We start from the raw sequence: 27,946 nt of genomic DNA on the forward strand, positions 1-27,946 counted from the left end.
TATTTTTAAAAGTTTGATATTTTAGCTTCTACCTTAATCCAATGTGTATGTCCCAATCTTTATTTCAATCTCTGTAAAATTTATAAAAAGTAAATTAGAATTTGTGCATTTTACTTCCTGGTTTGCTGTCTGAGAATTCTTCAATGTGATTGGCTGCTCAGCCTGCTTGATGGCAATACTGTTGCTGGACGCTGGAGATTCGCTTGATTTGGTGGCAGATTCAAACTAAGATCGGGAGAGCTGAAAGTCACATCACAGAGATTACTAAATCTTTGTGGGCAGCTTTCTTCGAGGTCAATGGTGAGCACCGTCACTACGCCGATGACCGCAAATTTCAGGCCATGGTTTGCTTTGGTGATAGCAGTCTGACGTGCACTTTTAAGTTGCAGTCATGATGTTTACCATGCTTCACTGGACAATCAGTCACTTGATCTGAGTATTATCCTTGAAAAAATTTACTTACCTTGGCATATAGAATTATATAATTGTACAGCACAGAAGGAGGCCATTTGGCCCATTGAGTCTGCATCAACTCTTTCGAAGAACAATCCAGTTACTCTCACTCCCGTGCTCTTTTCCCTTATTCCTGCAATTTTATCCATTTTTTATTTATCCAATTCCCTTTTGAAGGTTACTATTGAATCTGTATCCACGACCCTATCAGGCAGTGCATTCTAAATCCTAACCAGTTGTTGTGTAAAAAAGCTTTCCCTCCTGTCACCTCTGGTTCTTTTGCTAACCACGTTTAAATCTGTGCCGCATTGACCCTTCAGCTATTGGAAACAATTTATCTTTATTTACTCTATCTAAACCCTTCATGATTTTAAACACCTCTATCAAATCTTTTCTTAGCCTTTTCTGCTCTAAGGAGAACAAGACCAGCTTCTCCAGTCTATCCACGTAACTGTAATCGCTCATCGGGACACTAATATCTCATTGCATTCTTCTTTTTGTAAATGTTAGATTATTTAATCAGCCTCAGTATTGTATAATGGTAAATTACTTATGTTTCACTCGCCTTTCATTCTAGTTTTGCTTTCAATATGACACAAACTTTGACCCTATGAGGAAAGGGGTTATAGTTACGATTGCAATTCTGCAAACTTTGACAGAATTGGGGCTAGGGGTCACCTTTGGGTGCAATCTGGGCACAACTGCTGAGATTGTGGCCTGAGATTTATAGCTAAAATCAACTCATATATTCTATAACAAATACAAGCATATGCCCTTAAAATGCCGCGAGGTGTTTTTTAAAACAATATGGTGGAACAATATTAATTAAGTACAGTTTTATTTTGCAGTCTGGGTTTGAAGTGTGATACAATATGTATGTAATATATTCATTCATTTCCTCCAGATCAGACACCATCTGTATACGCACAATCTCTATTTTTCTCCGTGTAATAGCTGAACCACAAAATCACTACAATGGGGCAATGAAAAGAATAATTGTGGAGTTTTGAGGTCCTGGAAAAGAATGAGTTGAAGTAGAAGTCCAGATTTCAAAACAATGAACATGTAGGAAGAAGGAATAATGTATAGAAGGGCATATTTGCAGTATAGGAGGAACAAGTTATATTGGAGCAGAATTAAATATTGGATGGATTAAGGCTTTACAGAAACTTGAAGAGTCACTAAGGGGAAAAAAGTATTTGACGAGAGGAACTCTTTTAATTCTTCTAAGATGCATTTTCTTCGTATCACAAATGTTTAACAGCCACCATCTCCTAACCTCAACCCTTAAACAATCTTTGTCTATTGACATTCTTAGCCTCACCATCTCCTCTGACATCAGATAGTACTTCCACATCTCCACATTTGCTAAAGTCTTTTATCCTCTAGTGTCAAGATGTCAGTATTACTGCTCCCGCAACTCTTGTTCATCCTAAACTGCAAATATATAACCCTACTTATATTACCACTGCTTTTAAATGAAAACTCACTGCATTAAGTGTAGTTACAGGACATCTCATCAGTTGTTAGAAATACATTACCAAATGAATGGCATTTGTCTATCATAATGGACTGTAGAAAGGAGCAGAAATACTCTGTCCAGAAATCAATGATACTTGGTGATATTTACTGCTGGTACATTCTATAATAGCCGTGTCAAGAATCTAACTTCACAGAGTGGAAAGATCATACATTCCTTGTATTTATTAGACCGAGGAAGCAAATGACTCAGTAAATGGACCAATAAAAGATTTTGGTTTTGCTCTCAATCAATATGCTGAGCTCATTGCTCGACTTTATAATGCATAAGCAAGCTGTTATATTTGACATTTGGATCTAGTAAGATTAACATAAATGTCAAAACAAAGATAATAAGCTGTTGTGATCCCATGAAACACATTCCTTAAAAATATAACTGTTAAAGCTGTAGAATTTTGTCATTCAGGATACGTTTCCTGCATGACAAATGAGGACAAACTTCTTAGCTTGTGTAAAGCTAAGATGCAGTCTGCCTGCATGAATGCTTAAAAGTTGAAACCAAATATAATGAAAACCAGGCCCGTTCAGGTGAAGCCAATCATCGCAGAGTATTATAAGCTTTGTTGATTTTCACAAAGTCTTGTTTTTTCAGTTTAATGATGTTAAATATCCTTTTACAGATTGGCAAATTGTTGTATATATAATTGTTTGAGATGAATCCTCAAATAGACTGGAAAGCTAAGAAAGAACAACTGATGTCTGGCATTCAGGCTGGGTAATGAGTGTTAAAATTGATTAGCAAGTGCTTTATTTATGCAGAAATCATTGTTTTTGTTATATGACTGTTTAAAGACCAAAGAATTATTTCCCCAAGCTCTTCTCCAATTTATTTTCACATTGCTATTAGCTTTTACTACGTGTTTATGCTCCTCCCACCCTACTTCATCAAACCCGATCAGCATACCCTTTTATTCCTTTCTCGCTCATGTACTTAGCTAGCTTCCCCTTAAATGCATCTATGGTACTCACCTCAATTACTCCCTGTGGTAGTGAGTCCGACATTCTAACCACTCTCTGAGTAATAAAGCTTCTCCTGAATTCCTTATTGGATTTATTAGTGACTATCTTATATTTATAACCCCTAGTTTTGGATTCCCCCACAAGTGGAAACATTGGGAGGGATTTTTAACCCCGGAAAACAGGTGGGTTGGGTTTGGATGGGAGGTTGAAGAGTTAAAAATCTGAATCTGAATCCCGATCCCAACCCACCCACTTCCGCTTTTAATGGTGGGGGGCAGGCATTTAAAATACTATAATGAGGCTCCGTGCCTCATTTGAAAGTGCCATTTTAAATTTAGCTCTGGCTGGCTGGGTTTCCCAGGTTTCGGGGAACCTGTTAGCTAAAGGAAGGCAAGGACTGCTGGATCCAGGAGGCAAGTGCTTTTCCACTTCCCTGCTGGATCTAGTGTTTTTGCCTCGCCGAGTCGCCAACCCCCTGCGATCAGACACCCCCAACCCTTCCGATCTCCCTCCCTCCAATGAGGCCTGCGATCTCCAATTCCCCCCTCCGGTCTTCCAGCTGCCACCTGCCCCCCGGCCTCCCAGCTGACGATCTGCAACCCCCGATCTCCCCTCCAACGATCCGACCTCCCCTCCAACGATCCAACCCCCGACCTCCCTTCCAACGATCCAACCCCCGATCTCCCCTCCAACGATTCAATCCCTGACCTCCCCTCTAACAATTTAACCCCCGATCTCCCCTCCAATGATTCAGCCCCCCGATCTCCCCTCCAACGATCCAACCCCCGACCTCCCCTCCAACGATCCAACCCCCGATCTCCCCTCCAACGATCCAACCCCCGATCTCCCCTCCAACGATCCAACCCCCGATCTCCCCTCCAACGATCCAACCCCCGATCTCCCCTCCAACGATCCAACCCCCGACCTCCCCTCCAACGATCCAACCCCCGACCTCCCCTCCAACGATCCAACCCCCGACCTCCCCTCCAACGATCCAACCCCCGATCTCCCCGCCAACGATCCAATCCCTGACCTCCCCTCCAACGATCCAACCCCCGATCTCCCCTCCAACGATTCAAACCCCGATCTCCCCTCCAACGATTCAACCCCCGATCTCCCCTCCAACGATTCAGCCCCCGATCCCCCCTCCAACGATTCAGCCCCCGATCTCCCCTCCAACGATCCAACCCCCGATCTCCCCTCCAACGAGCCAACCCCCGATCCCCCCTCCAACGATCCAACCCCCGACCTCCCCTCCAACGATCCAACCCCCGACCTCCCCTCCAACGATCCAACCCCCGACCTCCCCTCCAACGATCCAACCCCCGACCTCCCCTCCAACGATCCAACCCCCGACCTCCCCTCCAACGATCCAACCCCCGATCTACCCTCCAACGATCCAGCCCCCGACCTCCCCTCCAACGATCCAACCCCCGATCTCCCCTCCAATGATCCAACCCCCGATCTCCCCTCCAACGATTCAACCCCCGACCTCCCCTCCAACGATCCAACCCCCGACCTCCCCTCCAACGATCCAACCCCCGATCTCCCCTCCAACGATTCAGCCCCCGACCCCACCAGCGATCTTCTGCCTTCTGGCTCCCCCCACCTCCCCACCCCGATCCGTCCCTCTCCTCTCTGTGGCCTGTTGCTATAGGCCTTCCTGCCCGAAAGCCAGCCAGCCTCTCGAGCTGGAACGCTATAAGCAGGAAACAGAGAATCAAAATGCTAATCAGGCCCTGCCGTTCAATTCGGCAGGGCCTGAGGGAAACCCGTTCTTCCAGGTTTCACGACCGCTTTCCAGCCCCCCTGCTCCCTACCCGCCTTCAAATTAAAATTCCGGCCATCTTCTCTAAGTCTACCCTATCAAACCCCTTCATAATTTTAAAAACCTCTAATAGGTCACCCCTCAGCCTTCTCCTTTCTGGAGAAAAGAGTCGCAACCTGTTCAGTATTTTCTGCTAGTTATAACCTTTCAGAACTGTTATCAGCCTTGTAAATCTTTTTTGCACCTTCTCCAATGCCTCAATATCCTTTTTGTAATCTGGAGACCAGAACTGTTCACAGCACTCCCTGTGGTCTAACCAAGGCTCCATACCCAATAATAAATAATCAAGGGGCTATAGGGAGGGGGGAACTTAAAACAATCACTATCACTAGAGAAAATGTACTTGGTAAAATAATGGGACTAAAGGTGGACAAGTCCCCTGGACATGATGGCCTGCATCCTAGGGTCTTAAAAGAAGTGGCTGCAGAGATAGCGGATGCATTGGTTGCAATCTACCAAAATTCCCTGGATTCTGGAGAGGTCCCAGCAGATTGGAAAACCGCAAATGTAACACCCCTATTTAAGAAAGGAAGGAGACGGAAAGCAGGAAACTATAGACCAGTTAGCCTAACATGTCATTGGGAAAATGCTGGAGTCCGTTATTAAGGAAGTCGTAGCAGGACATTTAGAAAATCATAACACAGTCAAGTAGAGTCAGCATGGTTTTATGAAAGGGAAATCATGTTTGACAAATTTGCTGGAGTTCTTTGAGGATGCAATGAGCAGGGTGGATAAAGGGGAACCAGTAGGTGAAGTGTATTTGGATTTCCAGAAGACATTCGATAAGGTGCCACATAAAAGGTTACTGCACAAGATAAGAGCTCACAGGGTTCGGGTAATATATTAGCATGGATTGAGGATTGGCTAACTAACAGAAAATAGAGAGTCGGGATGAATGGGTCATTTTCTGGTTGGCAAACTGTAACTAGTGGGGTGCCACAAGGATCAATGCTGGGGCCTCAACTATTTGCAATCTATATTAATGACTTGGATGAAGGGACCGAGTTTCATGTAGCCAAATTTGCTGATGATACAAAGATAGGTGGGAAAGCATGTTGTGAAGAGGACACACAGGGCTCGATTTTCATTGAGCTGTGGAGGCGTGCGGGGGGTTAAAATTGCAAAAACTGGTGGGCGGGACCCCCCCACCCCGGCCTGGTTCCTGACTCCGAGCAATTTTAACTCGGGCGTGTCTGATGGTCCCGACTCCATCCCGCATCCAACAGGCGGAATTCTCTGCCACAGAGGGCGGTGGAGGCCAGTTCATTAAATATATTCAAGAAAGAGTTGGATATATTTCTTAAGGCTAAAGGGATCAAGGGATATGGGGAGAAGGTAGGGACAGGGTACTGAATTTGGATGATCAGCCATGATCTCATTGAATGGCGGAGCAGGCTCGAAGGGCCGAATGGCCTACTCCTGCTCCTATCTTCTATGTTTCTATGTTTCTATGACTGGTCTTTAAGGCCCTTAATTACCACTAAATGGCCTCTATAATCCTATTTTAACAGGCCCCTGCAACTTTAACCCTTTTCCCATGTAAAACACGTCTGGTGGGAATCACGAATGTGAAACCTGGCGGGAGCACTATTGGATTGCTGACTCTCAACTGCAGGTCAACCATTAAAGAAGAGATTTGATCAGCCATCATTTGCAGGTGGCAGTACTTAGTGGTCTCGGGTCTGGGGCAACTTTTACAAGGCATAACTACACCTGCGGAAGGTTGGAGCCTCACACCCATCTCCAGTGCGACCTCCTGGGAAACCCCTCTCGCCACCTTCACTCAGCGCTTCCTCAATGGAGGCATATACCAGAAGCTTGGGCGCCATTTATTTCCTTCCCATCTGGGCATTAGAGGAGCTCGAGCAGCAGCTGCGGCAGCAGCAGAACCAGGAACAACAGCAGCACCAGCAGCAGGAGCGCCAGGCTGCTGCTCACCCATCTGAGGCTGCACAGGCCAGAAGGGGCCAGTGCCTGGAAGCCCGTCAGTGCAGGAGATTCCCCCAAAACAGGGTCTACAGAGCAGCAGTGCCAAAGGCGGCTCTGATTTTCGCGAGAGGTAGTGACTGACTACAGCAAGACCTGCTGCCCAGAGGACCAGGTGGACAAACATTATCAGTGGCCGTCAAAGTCACCACCGCATTCAACTTTTTTGCCTCAGGCTCATTCCATTGATCAGCAGCAGATATCAGCGGCATCTCCCAGGCGGCCGCACACACTTGCATCATACAGGTAACCGATGCCCTCTTTGCCATCGCGCACAATCACACCCATTTCACCAAGGATCGAGCAAGTGTCACGGTGCAAGCGGTTGGATTAGCTCATCTGGCAGGCTTTCCAAGGGTGCAGAGCATCGTTGACTGCACACATGTGGCCCTTGGGGCACCCCATCGCAATCCAGGTATTTTTGTCAACCGCAAGGGCTTCCACTCCCTCAACGTTCAGCTGGTGTGTGACCACAAGAAGGAGATTTTGCATGTTTGTGCCATGTACCCTGGCAGTTGCCATGGCTCCTTCATACTGCGCCTCCGTTATTCAGTCCGCCAGACCAACTTAACAGATGGCTACTTGGAGACAAGGGCTATCCCCTGAGGATGTGGCTGATGATGCCGTTGAGGAGGCCAGCCAACGAAGCTGAGGAGCGCTACAACTCCAGCCACATTTCCACCAGATCCATTATTGAGCAAACCATCGGTTTGCTGAAGATGCGCTTCAGATGCCTGGATAGATCAGGTGGAGCCCTGCAGTACTCAGCAGCCAGGGTCTCCAGAATTGTCGTGGTTTGCTGTGCACTTCACAACATGGCACAGCGTCGTGGCTTGCAGATTCCTGAGGACCAAGTGGCTCCTCACATAACCTCCTCAGATGAGGAGGAGGCGGGCGAAAACGAACATCCTGCAGAGGCCCATCAACCAGCAGCAGCATTATGCGCGAACATTGCTGCCCGGGATGCAAGAAACGCACTCATCCTGGCCAGATTTGCTTAGCCTAGTCAATCAAACACTTTTGCCTCACAGCTTCTTGTAAGAATTCGCAATAATTTACAGTTCTGAAGATCAATTTTTTTGATTAAAGAATCCCTGGGCGTTGTGCTTTTAAATTTCCAGGGATAAAAATGGTTGTCGCACCACATGGCCGAAGACAAAGAGGCTTGGAATGCAGCTTTCTGTGTCTGGAAGTAAGGTTCAATGAAGACAAAGGACAATGCTTTGTTTACAAAGCAATCGAATGCTATTAGCATTTGTTTGTATATCGAGTGGATACATCTAAACTGCAGAAGAGACTTTTGTATCTTGAATGGGATCCGTTTAAGAATTGAACGGGTCTAAATCACCTAGCATGCTGGACAATAGAGCAGTTGTATTTCCCTTTTGTTTCAGCCCAGGGAGCTCCGGAAGACACATTAATCCAGTCCAACCACTCTGAGTTAGCCAATCACAGCTTTCTCTTGTGTATTGGACCCTTTGGGCGGGGAATTTTGCACACAGCCCTTGCTAGGCGGGGGGGAGGGGGGGCTCACCAGATATATAAGATAGCTGCTGAGAAGCTATCTCTCTTTTTTTACTTCCTGGGACCATAGGTGAGCCTCTCGCTCTCTCTCTCTCTTTTACTTCGCTGGACCACAGGTGAGCAGGGTGTTCTGACTCCTCAACAAGGCAACCTAGCAGGAGTTTGGGGTGGTGATTTGAGGGTAATTGCTAAGATTGTTTAAATAACATTGTAGTCATTTTATCCCTCGTTTTCGCCGTCTGCAACCCCCCTGTTATATAGTTTTAATGTAATTACTGTGTTCGTGTGGTATAGTTTATTCTTTGGATTGTAGTTTATTTAGGTAATAAAACTTGATTTTTCTCTCATCCAAACCACTTGTTCCATTTTAATATCATTAATTATAAGATCCTCCACTCAGAACTGAAGGAGGGGTAGCGATTCAAAACTGCTGTTTTAAAATTGGTTTTATTGGAATTGGTCTCTGTGCAGGCAAAGGCTGCAAGACCAGGAAAATTACTTTAAACCAGTTTAAAGAAGCCCCCAACCCTTACATTCTTACCTGAGCATCAACAATGGCCAAGACCCTGTGGATTCCTAGCTATTTGACCAGCATACTGACAATTGCAAGTAATCCTAAGCCCTCAATGTGAAAGTCCCATTTGTGAAATGACACACACCACACCTACAGCAGTAGGCATCAGATTTTTTATTAACATTATTAATCTGATGGCTTTTTCTAACATTACATCAAATTTCATCCAAGTGACTACCCTTGTGACTACTTGTGCTTTATCTTCCTCTTTCGCGTGCTCCTACATCGTGCTTCCCCTGTGGCTTCAGCAGATGTGGATGCCCCTTGCTCACTTTCCTGCTGCTCCTGTCTCGACACCTTTGGCAGGCGTCCTCTGGGGTTGCGAGCCTGTGAGGGCTCGTCAACAGTCTGCTGCTCCTGCGGCTATGCAGGGGTTGAGATGTCTATCTCACTTGGGTGTGGACTCGGGTGGGGCTCTGACCGAGGGCTCTGCAGTGGCATGGAAGTGTGAGCACTTGGAGAGGAACCCCCACTTCCTTGAGGTCTGCCACCGACCTCCCTCTCATGGGTCAGGTCCCCCTCAGTGCCTGCAAGTGGCTGGAGAGCACCTTGCTGCACATCAGGGGGGCCATGGGGACCCGTATCTGCAATGGCAGTCCTACTCAGAAGGACTTTCATGAAGGTCTGGTTTCGCTGTTCAATAAATGCCCATCGCTCCTCAAGAGATGTCATTCTATTCTGAACAATGACCATGTTTTCCATACCCTGGCGACTAAGCTCCTCCATGGCCGTAGCCCTCCTCTCCTCTACCGTAGCCATCCTCTCCTGTACGGTAGCCAGCCTTACCACGGAGGTAGCAATAGTTTCCACGGAGGTAGCCATCCTTTCCATTTTGATGCGTTCATGCACCAATGACTCCACAAAGGCTCTGCTCATATTTGCTATGGACTCTTCCATTCGCTCCACACTCACAGTGACCCTAGAGACAAAACCTGCCAGAGACTCCTGCATCTGTGCCTGGAGTTCCATCGCCTCTGATCTTATGGATGGACCCAGAGGCAGAGGGTCGACATGCTGCTGAGCCGAGCTGGCAGAGTTCTGCGCCCTCCGACTTGGACTCTCCACTGCTGTCCCTGTCTCCACAATCTGCTGATGCTCACTTGTGAGCTGTGATACACCAGGTGATAACACTATATGTCCCGAAGGTCCCACTGAGGTGTGAGTGTCTGCGCTGGTGCTGGGTGCGCTGAATTCTACTGACGCTGCGCCTTCAGAGGTTGCAACTTCCTCTGAGGAGTCTGGCTGCTCAGCCTCGTCTTCCTGGCTAGGTGGGACGGATGCTTGTGATGGTCCTGTGGGGGAGTAAATGAAAGAGTCAGAGATGTGATGCAAAGGCTACATGCACATAGCTTTTTGCAGATGCTCATAAGTGCATCTGTTACAGCTTCACAATCATTATCAGCGACTCATGCAATGTCAAAGAGAGAGATGGGAAACTTTTCTGTCACCAGCTTGCTGTGTTGCACCCGTCTGTCCATCCCCCACGCGCGAATCATCCTCAATACCCATGATTCCAGGACGGCCTCCTCCCAGGGGGTCAGGTGGGCTATTGAGGGTGGTCCCCCTCCTGTCCTGGCTCGCGCTCTCTTGTTGTGAGCTCTCTTTTCCTGCAATGAGGGAGACAATTGGAGGTTGAGTGAGAATGAAGGAATGAGTGTAGAGATTGCATAGCATAGATACTTAGAAGCAGACAAAGATGGAGTGAGGTTGCAAGACCAAGGGCCCTCCCTGTGTGTTGTCAGTTGTGTTCAAAGCATCAGAGTGAGAGGGAGTGTGAGGGCTGCATGGTGGAATAGTTATCTGAATGTGAGCATAGAGAGAGAGAGGGAATGGGTAACGGTGCATGGATGTCAGTGTCAAGTGGGATGTGGAGGAAGAGATTGCTAAAGCTGAGTGCTGGTGAGGAAAGGCAATGGGGATCAGATTGAGGGTGATGGGAAATTCATACTCACTTTTCCAGTGCACTGAAGGTCATGAAATATTTTCCTGCACTGTGTCCAGGTTCTGCGGTTGACTCCCAAGGCGTTGACCTCCTCAGCCACCTGCATCCACACAGCCTTGGTCTGAGTGGGAGGCCTCTTCCTCCCTGATGAAGGGAACAGGACCTCCCTGTTGGCTCTAGTCTCATCCACCAATGCCTACAGTGCTGCCTCGTCAAAGCGAGGAGCTGCTCTTGCCCTCCCGCTTGTCATCTTTCCTACAGGTCCCTTTGACACCAAATAGAGTAAGCTTAGAAGCCTGCAGAAGAAGCAAGGCTTGCTGTGGACCTTATATGCAGCAGCAATGATGACATCATCGGAGGGGACTTTCAGTCATGAAAAACCCCTTTGCAAAGGCTTCCCACACGCTGGAAATCAATTGGCCAATTGAATTAAAATTGCATCAATCTCCCACATCCATTTAGATTCGTGTGGGAAACACAAAATTCGGATAACACGACAACAGAGTTAAAATCGAGCCCACAGAATCTGCAAAGGGATCTAGATAGGTTAAGTGAGTGGGCAAAACTTTGGCAGATGGAGCATAATGTGGGAAAATGTGAGCTCATCCAATTTGGTAGGAAAAATAAAAAAGCAAATTATTATTTAAATGGAGAGAGATTACAAAGTGCTGCACTACAGTGGGATCTGGGGGTCCTCGTACATGAAACACAAAAAGGTAGCATGCAGATAAAACAAGTAATTAGGAAGGCAAATGGAATGTTGGCCTTTATTGCAAGGGGGATGGAGTATAAAAGTAGGGAAGTCTTGCTACAACTGTACAGGGTATTGGTGAGACCACACCCTGGAGTACTGCATACAGTTTTGGTTTCCTTATTTAAGGAGGGATATACTTGCATTGGAGGCAGTTGAGAGAAGGTTCACTAGGTTGATTCCTGAGATGAAGGGGTTGTCTTATGAAGAAAGGTTGAGCAGGTTGGGCATATACTCATTGGAGTTTAAAAGAATGAGAGGTGATCTTATTGAAACATATGAGATGCTGAGGGGGCTTGGCAAGGTAAATGCAGAGAGGGAATGTAGAACTAGGGGGCATAATTTCAGAATAAGGGTCGCTCATTTAAAATGGGGAAGAGGAGGAATTTCTTCTCTGAGGGTCGTGAATCTGCGGAATTCTCTACCCTAGAGAGCTGTGGAGGCTGGGTCATTGAATATATTTAAGGTGGAGATGGGCATATTTTTGAATGATAAGAGAGTCAAGGGTTATGGGGAGCGGGCAGGGAAGAGAGTTGAGGCCAAGATCAGATCAGCCATGATCTTAATGAATGGCGGAGCAGGCGCGAGGAGCCAAATGGCCTACTCCTGCTGCTATTTCTTATGCTCTTATGTTCTTATACAAGTTTAACGTAACCTCTCTGCTTATCTCGTCTATTCCTCTAGAAATGAACCCCAGTGCTTTGTTTGCATTTTTATGGCCTTGTTAACCCCACATTAAAGGAGGCATTTTCACTTAGAATTTTAAAATATATTGTGTGCATTATTTCTCACTGAAAATTTCAAAGTACATTGAGTATCCCTCTTTAAACTCATTAATCTGTCACCATTCCCAACATAGTTGACTGCTACTAATTCCTCCACCATCTCTGCTCTGTGGACCACCTCCATGGCACTCCCTTGCTTTGTTACACTCCTACCTGTCCCTGTACACAAGCGCATTTGCTGCAATGGTTTTTCCTCCTACACCTGCACAGTCACCTTGGGTACCAATGATCCACTTAGACCCCTCGTATTGTTGCTTAACTGCTATCCCTTAGCAACATCATCTGTAGGCATAGGGTCAGTTTCAACAACAACAACAGCTTGTATTTATATAGCACCTTTAACGTAGTAAAATGTCCCAAGGCGCTGCACAGGAGTATTTTAAGACTAAAAATTTGACACCAATCCACATAAGGATAAATTAGGGCAGGTGACCAAAAGCTTGGTCAAAGAGGTAGGTTTTAAGGAGCGTCTTAAAGGAGGAAAGAGAGGTAGTGAGGCAGACAGGTTTAGGCAGGGAATTCCAGAGCTTAGGGCCTAGGCAACAGAAGGCATGGCTACTAAAGGTTGAGCAATTTATAATCAGGGATTCTCAAGAGGACAGAATTAGAGGAGCGTAGATATATCGGAGGGGATTGTGGGGCTTAAGGAGATTACAGAGATAGGAAGGGGCAAGGCCATTGAGGGATTTGAAAACAAGGATGAGAATTTTGAAATCGAGGTGCTGCTTAACCGGGAGCCAATGTAGGTCAGCGAGCACAGGGGTGATGGGTGAACGGGACTTGGTGCGAGTTAGGACACGGGCAGCCGAGTTTTAGATGACGTCAAGTTTATGTAGGGTGGAATGTGGGAGGCTAGCAAGGAGTGCATTGGAATAGTCAAGTCTAGAGGTAACAAAAGCATGGATGAGGGTTTCAGCAGCGGATGAGCTGAGGCAAGGGTGGAGATGGGCGATGTTATGGAGGTGGAAGTAGGTGGTCTTTCTTATGCGGCCGGATGCTCCTTTTATGGTCAAATATGACACCAAGGTTTCCACATTTGTGTTGACAACACCCAGCTTTATCACTACTCTCAACTTCATGAGTTTGACTGGTTGTTTAACATTAAATTGTGGATGAGCCAGAATATCCTCCAGTTGAACAGTGGCAAGACTGAAGCCTTGCTGCTCAACTCCTACCAAAAACTCTGCACCACAACTCCATATTCTTCCTGGTTACTTGCTCAGGCTGAACCTGGCATTGTGCAACACCTCAGTGTCCTGTCTGACCCTTGGCTGAATTTCAAATAATACAGCCTATCTGTACTGGCCGCGCTAGACGTGCTCCTATCTAGTTATCCAGCAAGTTAAACACGTATTCAAAATAATTCTTCGTGAAGCCGTTTGCTGTTTGAAGCCTTTACTTGAACATAGATACATAGAAGATAGGAGCAGGAGTAGGCCATTCGGCCCTTCGAGCCTGCTCCGCCATTCAATGAGATCATGGCTGATCATCCAAATTCAGTACCCGGTCCCTGCTTTCTCCCCATATCCCTTGATCCCTTTAGCCTTAAGAAATATATCCAACCCTTTCTTGAATATACTTAATGAACTGGCCTCCACCACCCTCTGTGGCAGAGAATTCCACAGGTTCACCACTCTCTGGGTGAAGAAATTCCTCCTCATTTCAGTCCTAAATGGCTTACCCTTTATCCTTAGACTATGACCCCTGGTTCTGGACTCCCCGGCCATCAGAAACATCCTTCCTGCATCTAGTCTGTCCAGGCCTGACAGAACTTTATAGGTTTCGATGAGCTCCCCTCTCAATCTTCTAAACTCCAGTGAGCATAAGCCCAATCGACACAATCTCTCCTCATACGTCATTCCTGCCATCCCAGGTATCAGCCTGGTGAATCTTCGCTGCACTCCCTCCATGGCAAGAACGTCCTTCCTCAGGTAAGGCAACCAAAACTGCACACAATACTCAAAGTGTGGTCTCACCAAGGCCCTGTACAACTGCAGCAAGACATCCTTGTTCTTGTACTCGAACCCTCTTGCTACGAAGGCCAACATACCATTTGCCTTCTTAACCACCTGCTGCACCTGCATGCTTAACTTCAGCGACTGGTGTACAAGAACACCCAGGTCTCTTTGCACTTCCCCTTCTCCCAATCTATTACCATTCAAATAATAATCTGCCTTTCTGTTTTTGCCACCAAAGTGGATAACCTCACATTTATCCACATTATAGTGCATTTGCCATGTTTCTGCCCAATCACCCAACCTGTCCAAATCGTGCTGGAGTTTCACGACATCCTCCTCACAGCATACCCTCCCCCCCAGCTTTGTGTCGTCTGCAAATTTGAAGATATTACATCCAATTCCCTCGTCCAGATCATTAATATATATTGTGAACAGCTGGGGTCCTAGGACCGATCCTTGCGGTACCCCACTAGTCACTGCCTGCCACTTGGAAAACGACCCGTTTATTCCAACTCTTTGCTTTCTGTCCGCCAACCAGTTCTCTATCCAAGTCAATATCTTGCCCCCAATCCCATGTGCCTTAATTTTGCACGCTAATCTCTTATGCGGGACCTTATCGAAAGCCTTCTGAAAGTCCAAATGCACCACATCCACTGGTTCTCCCTTATCTATTTTACCAGTTACATCCTCAAAAAATTCCAGTAGATTAGTCAAGCATGATTTACCTTTTGTAAATCTATGTTGACTTTGTACGATCCAGTCACTGCTTTCCAAGTGCTCTGCTATTACATCTTTTATAATGGACTCTAGCATTTTCCCCACTACCGATGTCAAGCTTACCGGTCTATAATTCCCCGCCTTTTCTCTACCACCTTTTTTGAATAGTGCGGTAACATTAGCTACCCGCCAATCCATGGGTACCGTTCCAGAGTCTATCGAGTTCTGGAAGATGACCAGCAATGCATCTACTATTTCTAGGGCCACTTCCTTAAGTACCCTGGGATGTAGACTATCAGGCCCTGGGGATTTTTCGGCCTTCAGTCCCATCAATTTTCCTAACACCATTTCCCTACAAATACTGATTTCTTTCAGTTCCACCCTTTCATCAGACCCTATGTTCCCTGGCATCTCTGGGAGGTTATTTGTGTCCTCCTTTGTGAAGACAGAACCAAAATATATATTTAGTTGTTCTGCCATTTCTTTGTTCCCCATTATAAATTCCCCTGATTCTGACAGTCAGTTTTTATGTTCTCTGCAAGCTTACTCTCATATTCTATTTTCCCTTTCTTAATTAATCCCTTTGTCCTCCTTTGTTGAATCCTAAACTGCTCCCAATCCTCAGGCTTATTGCTTTTTCTGGCCAATTTATATGCCCTCTCCTTGGACCTTATGCTATCCTTAATTTCCCTTGTTAGCCACGGTTGGGTCACCTTTTTTGTTTTATTTTTATGCCAAACTGTGATGAACAAATTCTGTAGTTCATCCATTCGGTCTTTGAATGTTTGCCATTGCCTATCCACCGTCAACCCTTTGAATGCCATTCCCCAATCAATCCTACCCAACTAGCTCCTCAGACCATCATAGTTTCCTTTATTTAAATTGGGGACCCTAGTCTCCGAGTCAATTTTGTGAAACTGTAAACAAAGATAAAGTATGTTTTGTACATAAACTGAGTACTATACATTCGATATTACATAAGATATAAACATATTTACAACAGTAGAATAGATTAATTGTATAACTAACTAACATTTGGACTCACTTCTGTAACTATCAAATATTAACCTTTTATAAACATAGTGTTATCAAAATACTACTCTGACAACATTGCTATTATGCTAAGAAACAAAGATACTCACAGATATTGCACTTGGCCTAACATATGAAATCAGATTACATTGGATTGTGAAACCCTTATGGAATCCTCCATTACTGCCAGGTTCTTCCTGGAATTCTACTTCCTGTGTTACACAGGAAGAAAGGTACGAAGGTCAAATGACCTCTCACAGGAAGAAAGGAACAAAGGTCAAATGACCTCACACAGGAAGAAAGGAACAAAGGTCAAATGACCTCTGCTTCATACAAACACACTGCTAACACAATAACTACCACCAGAAGGTGCTATCTGCACACATAAAATAGTCCATCGGTCCAGAACACTATCCATGACCAAGAACTCTTAATTACAACTTTGTTACTACATTCCTCTGCACCACTACTGAAACCTTCATCCCCAACTTTTGTCATAATCTGGTTCAACTTCTCCAGTCCGCTCAGCCTCTCATGATTCATCCTAAATAAACTGCAACTCATCCAAAACTACAATCTCCTCTTCTTCTTAGGCAGTCCTGTGTCCTAATCCACACAGTCCCATTCCCATATCTCCACACAGTCCCATTCCCATATCACCTCTGTCCTCATCAACCTCCATTGGCTCCTGTCTCCCAATGCATTTGATTCAAATTCCTTGTTCTAGTACAAAGCTTCCCCCAGGGCCTCAGTTAGCCCTATCTGTCAGACACTGCCCTCTAAACATCTAACTCTGCTCTCCTTTGCACACCACCCAACCCCTCCTTTTTCACTGCAGAACCTTCACCTGGGCTCTGCACTCAGGATCTCTATTCTTAAAGTTTCTTCTTTACTCCTTTGCTTGCCACTTTGAAAAGCCTCACCAAAATCTATGGGCTAGAAATTCGTGGCCTTAGCGCCACTCCATAGCACCATTAAATGGTGCTAATACAGCAGCCACCGCTTTTTTGCCAGCTGCTGGCGGTTCCTGCGGCGGCCGCCATTTTCGTCCCTACTTTATGCTGGCGGTGCCATCTCCAACAAAATCGCGGCGTTGTGACGTAAATCGGCATATAATGCCGACTTTACATCACAAGCGCGAACTTCGACCCTAGCGCTGAATTCAGCACTGGGTCCTAAGCACAGCAGGCTGACAGTGGCGATGTCTGCACCTCTTAAAGGGACACATACATCATTCAGGAAAGTTTGAATTTAAGGTTTTGGATTTTTGTTGTTGATTTTATTGAAGTGGTGACTTGCTGCAATAGATGTGAAAGGTTTTTTTTAAGTGTGTAGGGAGTGCTGCTGGATGCTTGCAAGGGCTTGAATGGTAAATGAAGGCTTTTGAGAAGACAGAACATACTGCGAATACTCAGCAAGTCATGCAACATCCGTGGAGTTAAAAACAGAGTGGGGCTGGATTTTCATTTAGGAGGCGGGACTACAACTTTCAGGGTTGTAGTCCCGCCTCCATCGAGTTGTGGCCAATCCACGCGATTTTGACTTGATTGACCTTGTTGAGCCTGCCCAGCGGGCTCAGCAGGCCAATTAAGGGCCACCTGGCAACAAGTGACGTCACAGATTGATATTTCATCTGTCAAGACCTTTTGCCAGATGAAATATCAGCGTTCAACAGCTGTTTGAAGCTGTCAAACAATGACGATCTGTACTCCAAGTTAATTCCTTCCTCTCAGGATAATTTAGAGATCTCTCCGGAACAGAAAGCTGAATGCTGCAATTTTTGACAGATCGCGGCCATTCTGCTTTCTGTGCTGGTGTGATGAGGGACTCCCGAGACCTGAAGGAAGGAAGGCTGTAACTGTTAGATCCGGGTATCTTAATGTTGTGTCCTTCAATAATCAGACAAAGACTGCAGGGAACAATCAACAGGTGTTTACTGAATGAGGGTTCAAACTGCAACTGACTGTACAGAGCACGACTCAGGGTTTATATACAGGTGTGGTCACTGCCGGTACTACAGGATACAGGAGCTGTAAAAAGTAGTTCTCCCCCTTAAAGGTACATACATTACAATTCCTCCCCTTTTAGATTAACAGTACCATGACACTCATTTAACAATTAAATATCAAACTAATTACAATTAACACGTTTAACATGCAACATTAACTGGAAATAGTCTATTTGTAAATTCAGTCTTTGGGGAGGCTTCCTGATTCTTTCTGGATAACGCCTTTCCCGAGTGTCTCGCTCTTGGTGCGGAGGAGATTCTAACACCCTGTCGTCAGTTGATTCATCAGCTTCCAATGCTATTGTTTCTGAGGTAGATGCGACCTGTATGTCGGGTTCCTCACCAGGTACGTATGGCCGAGACATGGGGTTGACTCATTCCTGTGACTCTAGGATCTGGTCAGCATGGCGTCTCACAATGTTCTCCCCAACATCCACTGTGTACATTAGTGGCCCCTGCCGTGTGCATATCGTTCCTGGTTGCCATTTCTCTGTTCGGTAGTCGCGGGCCAAGACTGGTTGCCCTATGTTGAAGCTCCTTGTCGGCTTCTCATTGATGTGCTGGAATTGCTTATTCTCAACATCTCTTTGTACATTTGGTCTGAGCAAATCCAGATGAGATCTCAACCTTCGGTTAAAGAACATCATGGCCGGGGCCTGGTTGGTGACTGCATGTGTCGCATTTCTGTAGGCTAACAGGAAATTGTCCACCTTATGCTGCAGTGGAATGTCGTCATCGCACATGGCCTTTACTGCTTTTTTAAAAGTTTGTACGAACCTCTCAGCCAATCCATTTGTGGCTGGATGATACGGGGCGGATGTGTAATGCCTTACCCCATTCCTTTTCATAAATCTTCGAAACTCTTCGGACACAAACTGTGGTCCGTTATCAGAGCAAATCTGCTCAGGCAAGTCGTTCCTGGCAAAAATGGTCCATAGGACTGCAATAGTTTTCTCCGTGGTGGTGGAGGACATTTTGATCACCTCAGGCCATTTCGAGTGCGCATCCACGGCTCTTAAAAACATTGAGTCCATGAATGGACCAGCAAAATCAATACGCACCCGTTGCCATGGAGATGAGGGCCACTCCCATGGGTGTAGAGGGGCATGTGGTGGTGCATTTTGGACCTTCTGGCATCCTGAGCAGCTCTTTGTCAGGTCCTCGATTTGCTGATCGATCCCCGGCCACCACACATAAGCCCTAGCAAGGCTTTTCATTTTCCCCCTCCCAGATGACCTTCGTGAAGCTCATTGAGCACTCTCTCCCTTAACTTGGGTGGAATTACCACTCGGGATCCACACATCAAGGTCCCCTGGCATACTGACAGCTGTTCTCTTCTGGATGAGAATGCTGGCAACAGTGAGTCGCCATGTGCTGGCCCTCCCTTCACCATCATATCATATACCCGAGACAGTGTCGGGTCATTTCGGGTCTCCTTCTCTATACCAGCGTTAGTTACTGGCAAGCATTCAATTATAGTCGAATGAAACATTTCGACAGAATCCACTGCTGGTGCTTCCTCCGCAGTAGGCAGTGGCAGGCGTGATAGCCCATCAGTGTTTCCATGCTGTTTTGTGCCCTTATACTCGATATCATATTGGTGCGCCCCTAGAAAGAGGGACCATCTTTGTAGCCGTTGCGCAGTCATCACCGGAACACCCTTCTTTGGATTAAAGATGGAGACAAGTGGTTGGTGGTCAGTCAGCAAGGTGAACTTCTGCCCATGCAGATAGTCACAGAAATCACAGAAACCCCACAGTGCAGATAGAGGCCATTTCGGCCCATCGAGCCTGCACCGACACATATCCCACCCGATCCCCGTAACCCCTACACCAACACATATCCCACCCTATCCCCGTAACCCCACGTATTTAATCCCCCTAACACTAAGGGTCAATTTATCATAGCCAATCAACCTAACCCGCACATCTTTGGACTGTGGGAGGAAACCGGAGCGCCCGGAGAAAACCCATGCAAACACGGGGAGAATGTGCAAACTCCACACAGACAGTCACCCGAGGCCGGATTCGAACCCGGGTCCCTGGCGCTGTGAGGCAACAGTGCTAACCACTATGCCACCGTTCACTCCCCACACTAGGCTGAGGGCCTCCCTGTCAATCTGGGCGTAGTTACGCTCGGCTGAGGTTAGTGACCGAGACGCAAAGGCTACTGGCCTCTCCGAGCCGTCCGGGAATTTGTGCGACAGCACCGCTCCAATGACATAGGGTGATGCATCACACGCCAACCGAATTGGTAGTGCTGGATTGAAATGAGCCAACACCTCTTTCGATGTGATCAATGCTTTGCTCTTCTGGAAAGCTCGTTTACATTCGTCACTCCACTTCCATGGTACCCCCGTTTGCAGTAGGGTGTTCAGTGGGTGTAGTACGGTAGACAAATTCGGCAAGAACTTATGGTAGTAGTTCACCAGCCCGAGGAACAACCTCAGTTGTGACACATTTTCCGGTGCTGGAGCCTTGACTACTGCCGTAATCTTTTCAGGGGACTTATGTAACCCCTCTTTATCAATAACGTGGCCACAATACGAGATCTGCTCCTGGAAAAACTCGCATTTGTGGCGATTAGCTCGGAGCCCATATTCCTTCAATCTAGTGTGCACCTGCTCCAGGTTGGCGAGGTGATCACTGTTATTTTCGCCCGTGACCAGGATGTCGTCCAAATAACACTGGGTCCCTGGAATCCCTTGCAGGACTTGTTCCATTGCCCTTTGCCAAATAGCCGGAGCTGATGCTACCCCGAACACCAGCCGGTTGTATTGGTAGAGACCTTTATGAGTGTTGATCGTGAGGTACTGTTTCGAGGCTTCTTCTACTTCCATTTGCAGGTACGCCTGGGCCAGATCAATCTTAGTGAAGCATTTCCCTCCAGATAGCGAGGCAAAAATATCTTCAATCCACGGAAGCGGATATTGTACAGTCTGAAGGACTGGGTTCACTGTCACCTTAAAGTCCCCACAGATGCGAACCTTCTTTGGTTCCCCAGGCGTATTACTCAACGACCTCTGCATTACAGAAACGATGGGTGTAGCCCACTCGCTCCAGTCCACTTTGGACAGTACTCCTGAACATTCCAAACCTTCCAGCTCTGCTTCGACGGCTGGGCGGATCGCATAAGGTATCGGTCTGGCATTAAAAAACTTTGGGCTTTCATTTTCCTCTATTTTGATCGTCGCTGTTATGCCTTTTAGTGTTCCGAGTCCCTCCTGGAACACTTCTTGTGCATCAGTTAGCATTTTTGACAGTCATCCAGGTGTGACGTCATCATCCTTTTTGGCATCTACAGTCAGTGCTTGTATGGAATGCCAATCTAGCTGTATCTTCCTGATCCATTCACATCCTAGTAGTGGTTGTCCTCCATCTGGCAATACATATAGGTCCATTTTTGGTGTTTCCTTGCCGTTATATATAACGTTCACCCTTATTTTTCCTTTGGGGTAGACTTTTTGCCCCGTGTATGTCTTCAAGACAATCTTTGTATCTCTCAAGGGTATATGTGAGAATAGCTGCTTGTAGTCCCTTCGGTTTATGACTGTTAGGGCTGATCCTGTGTCCAATTCCATTTTCACTTGGACTCCTGCTATCTTGAGCGTGACCCAGATAGTTTGGTGATCCTCCGTTTTGATCACATTATGTAGTTTCAGACAACCCAGCTCCTTGCTTCCGGAGTCTGTATCACTCTTCTGTTCGTCTGAACTACTCTCCGTCACCTTATGTACCTTCTTGTACTTCTCCTGTGGAGATTTCTTGCTGCTGGTTTTCTTTCCCGACCTGCAGACTCTTGCTATGTGTCCTACTTTTCCACACTGTCTGCACACTTTGTCCTTGAACCAGCAATCATTATGGTCGTGTGTTGTTCTGCCGCAGCGATAGCACTTCACTGTTCCGTATGACATTTCATTTGTGCCATATTCTTGTGTTCTCCGTTGTATCTCTGCAGTGCCCCGTGCGGCTGCTTCGTGTGATACTGCCATGCTGAAAGCCTTGTCCAGCATAAGATCCTTTTCTGATAGAAGCCGTTTCTGGGTTCCTTCACTTTGAAGCCCACACACAAACTTGTCCCTTAAAGTATCTGCTAGTCCCGTTCCAAACTGGCAGTGTTTTGATAGCTTGCGCAGTTCCGTTAGGTACTCAGCATTACTTTCATCTTTATGCTGGTTCCTTTTGTGAAACTTAAATCTTTCTGCTATCAGCAGCGGTGTGGGGTTTAAGTGGTCCTGTAGGATTGACACTATGTTTTCAAAATCCTTTTCTACTGGCTTCTCTGGGGTTACTAGGTTTCGTAGTAAGCCATACGTTTTTGCACCCATTGAGTTCAACAATACCAGCGCTTTCTTGTCATCTGGCACTTCATTCGCCTTGCAGTATACTTCTATGTGTTCGACATATGTCGTCCAATCTTCGACTTCACTGTCGAACGCTGTGATACTGCCACTCTTCGGCATTTTTGGGTGTGGTTAGACTGGCTTAAAATGGCGTCTCCCGCGCTTTCCTTTCATCCCTGCTGCAGCTTAAAATGGCATCTCCCGCGCATTCCTTTCTTCCCCGCAGCGGCTTAAAATGCGTCTCCCGCGCTGCTGTCAACGCCGCTCTCGGCGGTCCTCCTGGCAAATGGCGACGCCCTGTGGGATTCGTGTGCTGCTCCTGCGCTGCTGCCAATGCCGCTCTCTGCGGTCCTTGTGGCAATGGCAGCGCCTCGCATTTTCCTGCGTGCCTCTCTCCCCCGTTGACGCTGCTCGGCACTTGAACACTGGCTGCGCTCTGCTCTCTCTCGCCTCTCTCCCCCGTTGATGCCGCTCGGTCCTGAACACCGGCTGCGCTCTGCTCTCTCTCGTTGACGCTGCTCGGCCCTTGAACACCGGCTGCGCCCCGTGCGCTCTGCCCTCTCTCTCTCCCCCGTCGACGCTGCTCGGCCTTTTTCTGTGCCGCTCGGTCGGCTCTAGCCGCCGCTGTCCGGGAAGGGTCTGCGCAGTACCTGTTGCCAGCCCGTTTCGCTGGACCACCGTGGCTGGAAAGCCAAGCCTGGCTCTCGACAGCCTCCCCTGCGATGCCCGTGCTTCTGGACTCGACCTCCTTCCACTGTTCTCCAGGAGCGAATCCCTGGGAGGTGATGCAGAGTTGCAGGTAGGTTCGAATCTTTCTCGTCGCCAATGTTAGATCCGGGCATCTTAATGTTGTGTCCTTCAATAATCAGACAAAGACTGCAGGGAACAATCAACAGGTGTTTACTGAATGAGGGTTCAAACTGCAACTGACTGTACAGAGCACTACTCAGGGTTTATATACAGGTGTGGTCACTGCCGGTACTACAGGATACAGGAGCTGTAAAAAGTAGTTCTCCCCCTTAAAGGTACATACATTACAGTAACGGTAAGTAAAACTTCTTTAAACACTTTAAACATGCTAAACACACTTACCTCTGCACTCATGCACCCACCACTCACCTGAACACTGGACATCTCAACCCTTCCAAGCCCTTCAGGCAGCCGGCCCGCCTCGCTAACTTGGCGTGGTTTGGAGCCATCGGGAATCCCACACTTCAAGAATGAAAATAGAGATTAGGCTAAAAACTGCCTGTTAACTACCTGTTAACATGGTGTGGAGATGCCGGAGTTGGACTGGGGTGGACAAATGTAAGAAGCCACACAACACCAGGTTATAGTCCAACAGCTTTATTTGAAATCACAAGCTTTCGGAGCGCTGCTCCTTCTTCAGGTGAAGTGGAGAAATGCATAAAGACACAGCTTATATAGTCAGAGAATCATATCAGATGTTTACAGGTAACCTTTCCAACTGCCATTTATCACACCTTGGCAGAGAGATAATCACAGCAGTCAAAGGTGTGAATGGTGTCCAAACAGGTCAGTCAGGGAAACATTACATCAAAGAACAATGAGGTGGGGTCACAAGGGGTCAAATATTGCAGATGCTGGGGTCTGTATGAAAAACAAAAAAACAGACAAAAAACATTTTTTTTGGCTGGAAATCACAGCAGGTCCGGCCGCATCTGTGTAGAGAGAACAAGCCAATGTCGACTCGAGTCTGGATGACCCTGCATCAGGTGGGGTTACATGGTGGGGTTACATGTAGCATGACATGAACCCAAGATCTCGGTTGAGGCCGTCCTCATGGGTGCGGAACTTGGCTATCAGTTTCTGCTCGACGATTTTGCGTTGTCGTGTGTCTCGAAGGCCACCTTGGAGAATGCTTACCCGAAGATGGGAGGCTGAATGTCCTTGACTGCTGAAGTGTTCCCCGACTGGGAGGGAACACTCCTGCCTGGTGATTGTTGCGCGGTGTCCGTTCATCCGTTGTCGCAGTGTCTGCATGGTCTCGCCGATGTACCATGCTCCGGGGCATCCTTTCCTGCAACGTATGAGGTAGACAACGTTGGCCGAGTCACCTTTGCGAGAGGTACGACTCTGCCGTCGTACCTCTCGCACACTCCTCAACCATCTCGTACACCAGCTCTACAGCAGACGCCGCAACCTCGAAACCGAGATGGAGTCCATGTTCTCAGCCTGTGCTCAGGACGCAGCAGACCAGCTACGAGACACCGCCAAACAAACAAGGCAATGGAACTACGCTACCTACATGCACACCAAGAACAGAAAGCTTGAGAAACTTGGCATCACCAGCAGCAGCAACCAAGCCTCCCCCGGTACCACGGTTGAAACCACAGGGAAATCCATCGTCAACCTGTCCGACCACACCCTTCAACCAGACGAAATTGAAGTTCTCAGCCGAGGGCTCAATTTCTGCCCCACCACCAAAATGGACCCCATCGGTCTCGCGGCAGACACAGAGGAATTCATCAGGAGAATGAGGCTCCGGGAATTCTTCCACAAATCCCAAGATGTCAGCAGCGAACCCAATGAGACAATCAATGATCCGGAACAGCAGACAGAGGGATCCGCAGTGCAGCAACCGAAGAAGAAAGAGTCAAATTGGACCCCTCCGGAGGGTCGCTGCCCTAAGCTTGACATGTATGCTCAAGCTGTCAGGAGATGCATCAACACCAGATTCATCAGCCGCACTCACAAGACAGTCCAGAATGTCACCCGAGCACAACGCAACGCCATCCACGCTCTCAAGACCAACCGCAACATCGTCATCAAACCAGCAGACAAAGGAGGTGCCATCGTCATACAGAACAGAACGGACTATTGCAAAGAAGTATACCGACAACTGGACAACCAGGAACACTACAGACAGTTACCCGCAGATCCGACCAAAGAACACACCCGCCAACTCAACAGACTGATCAAAACCTTCGATCCAGACCTTCAAAGCATCCTACATGCTCTCATCCCACGTACTCCCCGCGTGGGAGACTTCTACTGCCTCCCAAAGATACACAAAGCCAACACACCTGGACGTCCTATCGCGTCAGGCAACGGAACCCTGTGTGAGAACCTCTCTGGATATGTCGAGGGCATCCTGAAACCCATCGTACAGGGAACCCCCAGCTTCTGTCGCGACACTACAGACTTCTTACAGAAGCTCAGCACCCACGGACCAGTTGAACCAGGAACACTCCTCGCCACGATGGACGTCTCGGCACTCTACACCAGTATCCCCCACGATGACGGCATCGCTGCGACAGCCTCAGTACTCAACACCAACAACAGCCAATCTCCAGACGCCATCCTACAACTCATCCGCTTCATCCTTGACCACAATGTCTTCACCTTCGACAACCAGTTCTTTACCCAAACACACGGAACAGCCATGGGGACCAAATTCGCACCCCAATACGCAAACATCTTCATGCACAAGTTCGAGCAAGACTTCTTCGTTGCACAGGATCTCCAACCAACGCTATACACCAGATACATCGACGACATTTTCTTCCTATGGACCCACGGCGAAGAATCACTGAAAAGACTACACGATAACATCAACAAGTTCCATCCCACCATCAAACTCACCATGGACTACTCCTCAGAATCAGTCTCATTCCTGGACGCACGAATCTTCATCAAAGATGGACACGTCAGCACTTCACTCTACCGCAAGCCCACGGACAACCTCACGACGCTTCACTTCTCCAGCTTCCACCCTAACCACGTTAAAGAAGCCATCCCCTATGGACAAGCCCTGCGAATACACAGGATCTGCTCAGACGAGGAGGAACGCGATGGACACCTACAGACACTGAAAGTCGCCCTTGTAAGAACGGGATATGACGCTCGACTCGTCGATCGACAGTTCCGACGGGCCACAGCGAAAAATCGCATAGACCTCCTCAGAAGACAAACACGGGACACAACCAACAGAGTACCCTTCGTCGTCCAGTACTTCCCCGGAGCGGAGAAACTACGCCATGTTCTTCGCAGCCTTCAACATGTCATCGATGACGATGAACACCTTGCTAAGGCCATCCCCACGTCTCCACTACTCGCTTTCAAACAGCCGCCTAACCTCAAACAGACCATCGTTCGCAGCAAATTACCCAGCTTTCAGGAGAACAGCGACCACGACACCACACAACCCTGCCACAGCAACCTCTGCAAGACATGCCAGATCATCAACACAGATACCATCATCACACATGAGGACACCACCCACCAGGTACATGGTACATACTCATGTGACTCGGCCAACGTTGTCTACCTCATACGTTGCAGGAAAGGATGCCCCGGAGCATGGTACATCGGCGAGACCATGCAGACACTGCGACAATGGGTGAACGGACACCGCGCAACAATCACCAGGCAGGAGTGTTCCCTCCCAGTCAGGGAACACTTCAGCAGTCAAGGACATTCAGCCTCCGATCTTCGGGTAAGCATTCTCCAAGGTGGCCTTCGAGACACATGACAACGCAAAATCGTCGAGCAGAAACTGATAGCCAAGTTCCGCACCCATGAGGACGGCCTCAACCGAGATCTTGGGTTCATGTCATGCTACATGTAACCCCACCATGTAACTCCACCTGATGCAGGGTCATCCAGACTCGAGTCGACATTGGCTTGTTCTCTCTACACAGATGCGGCCGGACCTGCTGTGATTTCCAGCCAAAGAAAATGTTTTTTGTCTTTTTTTGTTTTTCATACAGACCCCAGCATCTGCAATATTTGACCCCTTGTGACCCCACCTCATTGTTCTTTGATGTAATGTTTCCCTGACTGACCTGTTTGGACACCATTCACACCTTTGACTGCTGTGATTATCTCTCTGCCGAGGTGTGATAAATGGCAGTTGGAAAGGTTACCTGTAAACATCTGACATGATTCTCTGACTATATAAGATGTGTCTTTATGCATTTCTCCACTTCACCTGAAGAAGGAGCAGCGCTCCGAAAGCTTGTGATTTCAAATAAAGCTGTTGGGCTATAACCTGGTGTTGTGTGGCTTCTTACATTTGTCCACCCCAGTCCAACTCCGGCATCTCCACACCATGTTAACAGGTAGTTAACAGGCAGTTTTTAGCCTAATCTCTATTTTCATTCTTGAAGTGTGGGATTCCCGATGGCTCCAAACCACGCCAAGTTAGCGAGGCGGGCCGGCTGCCTGAAGGGCTTGGAAGGGTTGAGATGTCCAGTGTTCAGGTGAGTGATGGGTGCATGAGTGCAGAGGTAAGTGTGTTTAGCATGTTTAAAGTGTTTAAAGAAGTTTTACTTACCGTTACTGTAATGTATGTACCTTTAAGGGGGAGAACTACTTTTTACAGCTCCTGTATCCTGTAGTACCGGCAGTGACCACACCTGTATATAAACCCTGAGTAGTGCTCTGTACAGTCAGTTGCAGTTTGAACCCTCATTCAGTAAACACCTGTTGATTGTTCCCTGCAGTCTTTGTCTGATTATTGAAGGACACAACATTAAGATGCCCGGATCTAACATTGGCGACGAGAAAGATTCGAACCTACCT

The sequence above is a fragment of the Somniosus microcephalus genome, chromosome 6 (assembly GCF_052327205.1).
Source record: "Somniosus microcephalus isolate GS21.2 chromosome 6, FLI_Smic_1.0, whole genome shotgun sequence".
Taxonomy (NCBI): Eukaryota; Metazoa; Chordata; class Chondrichthyes; order Squaliformes; family Somniosidae; genus Somniosus; species Somniosus microcephalus.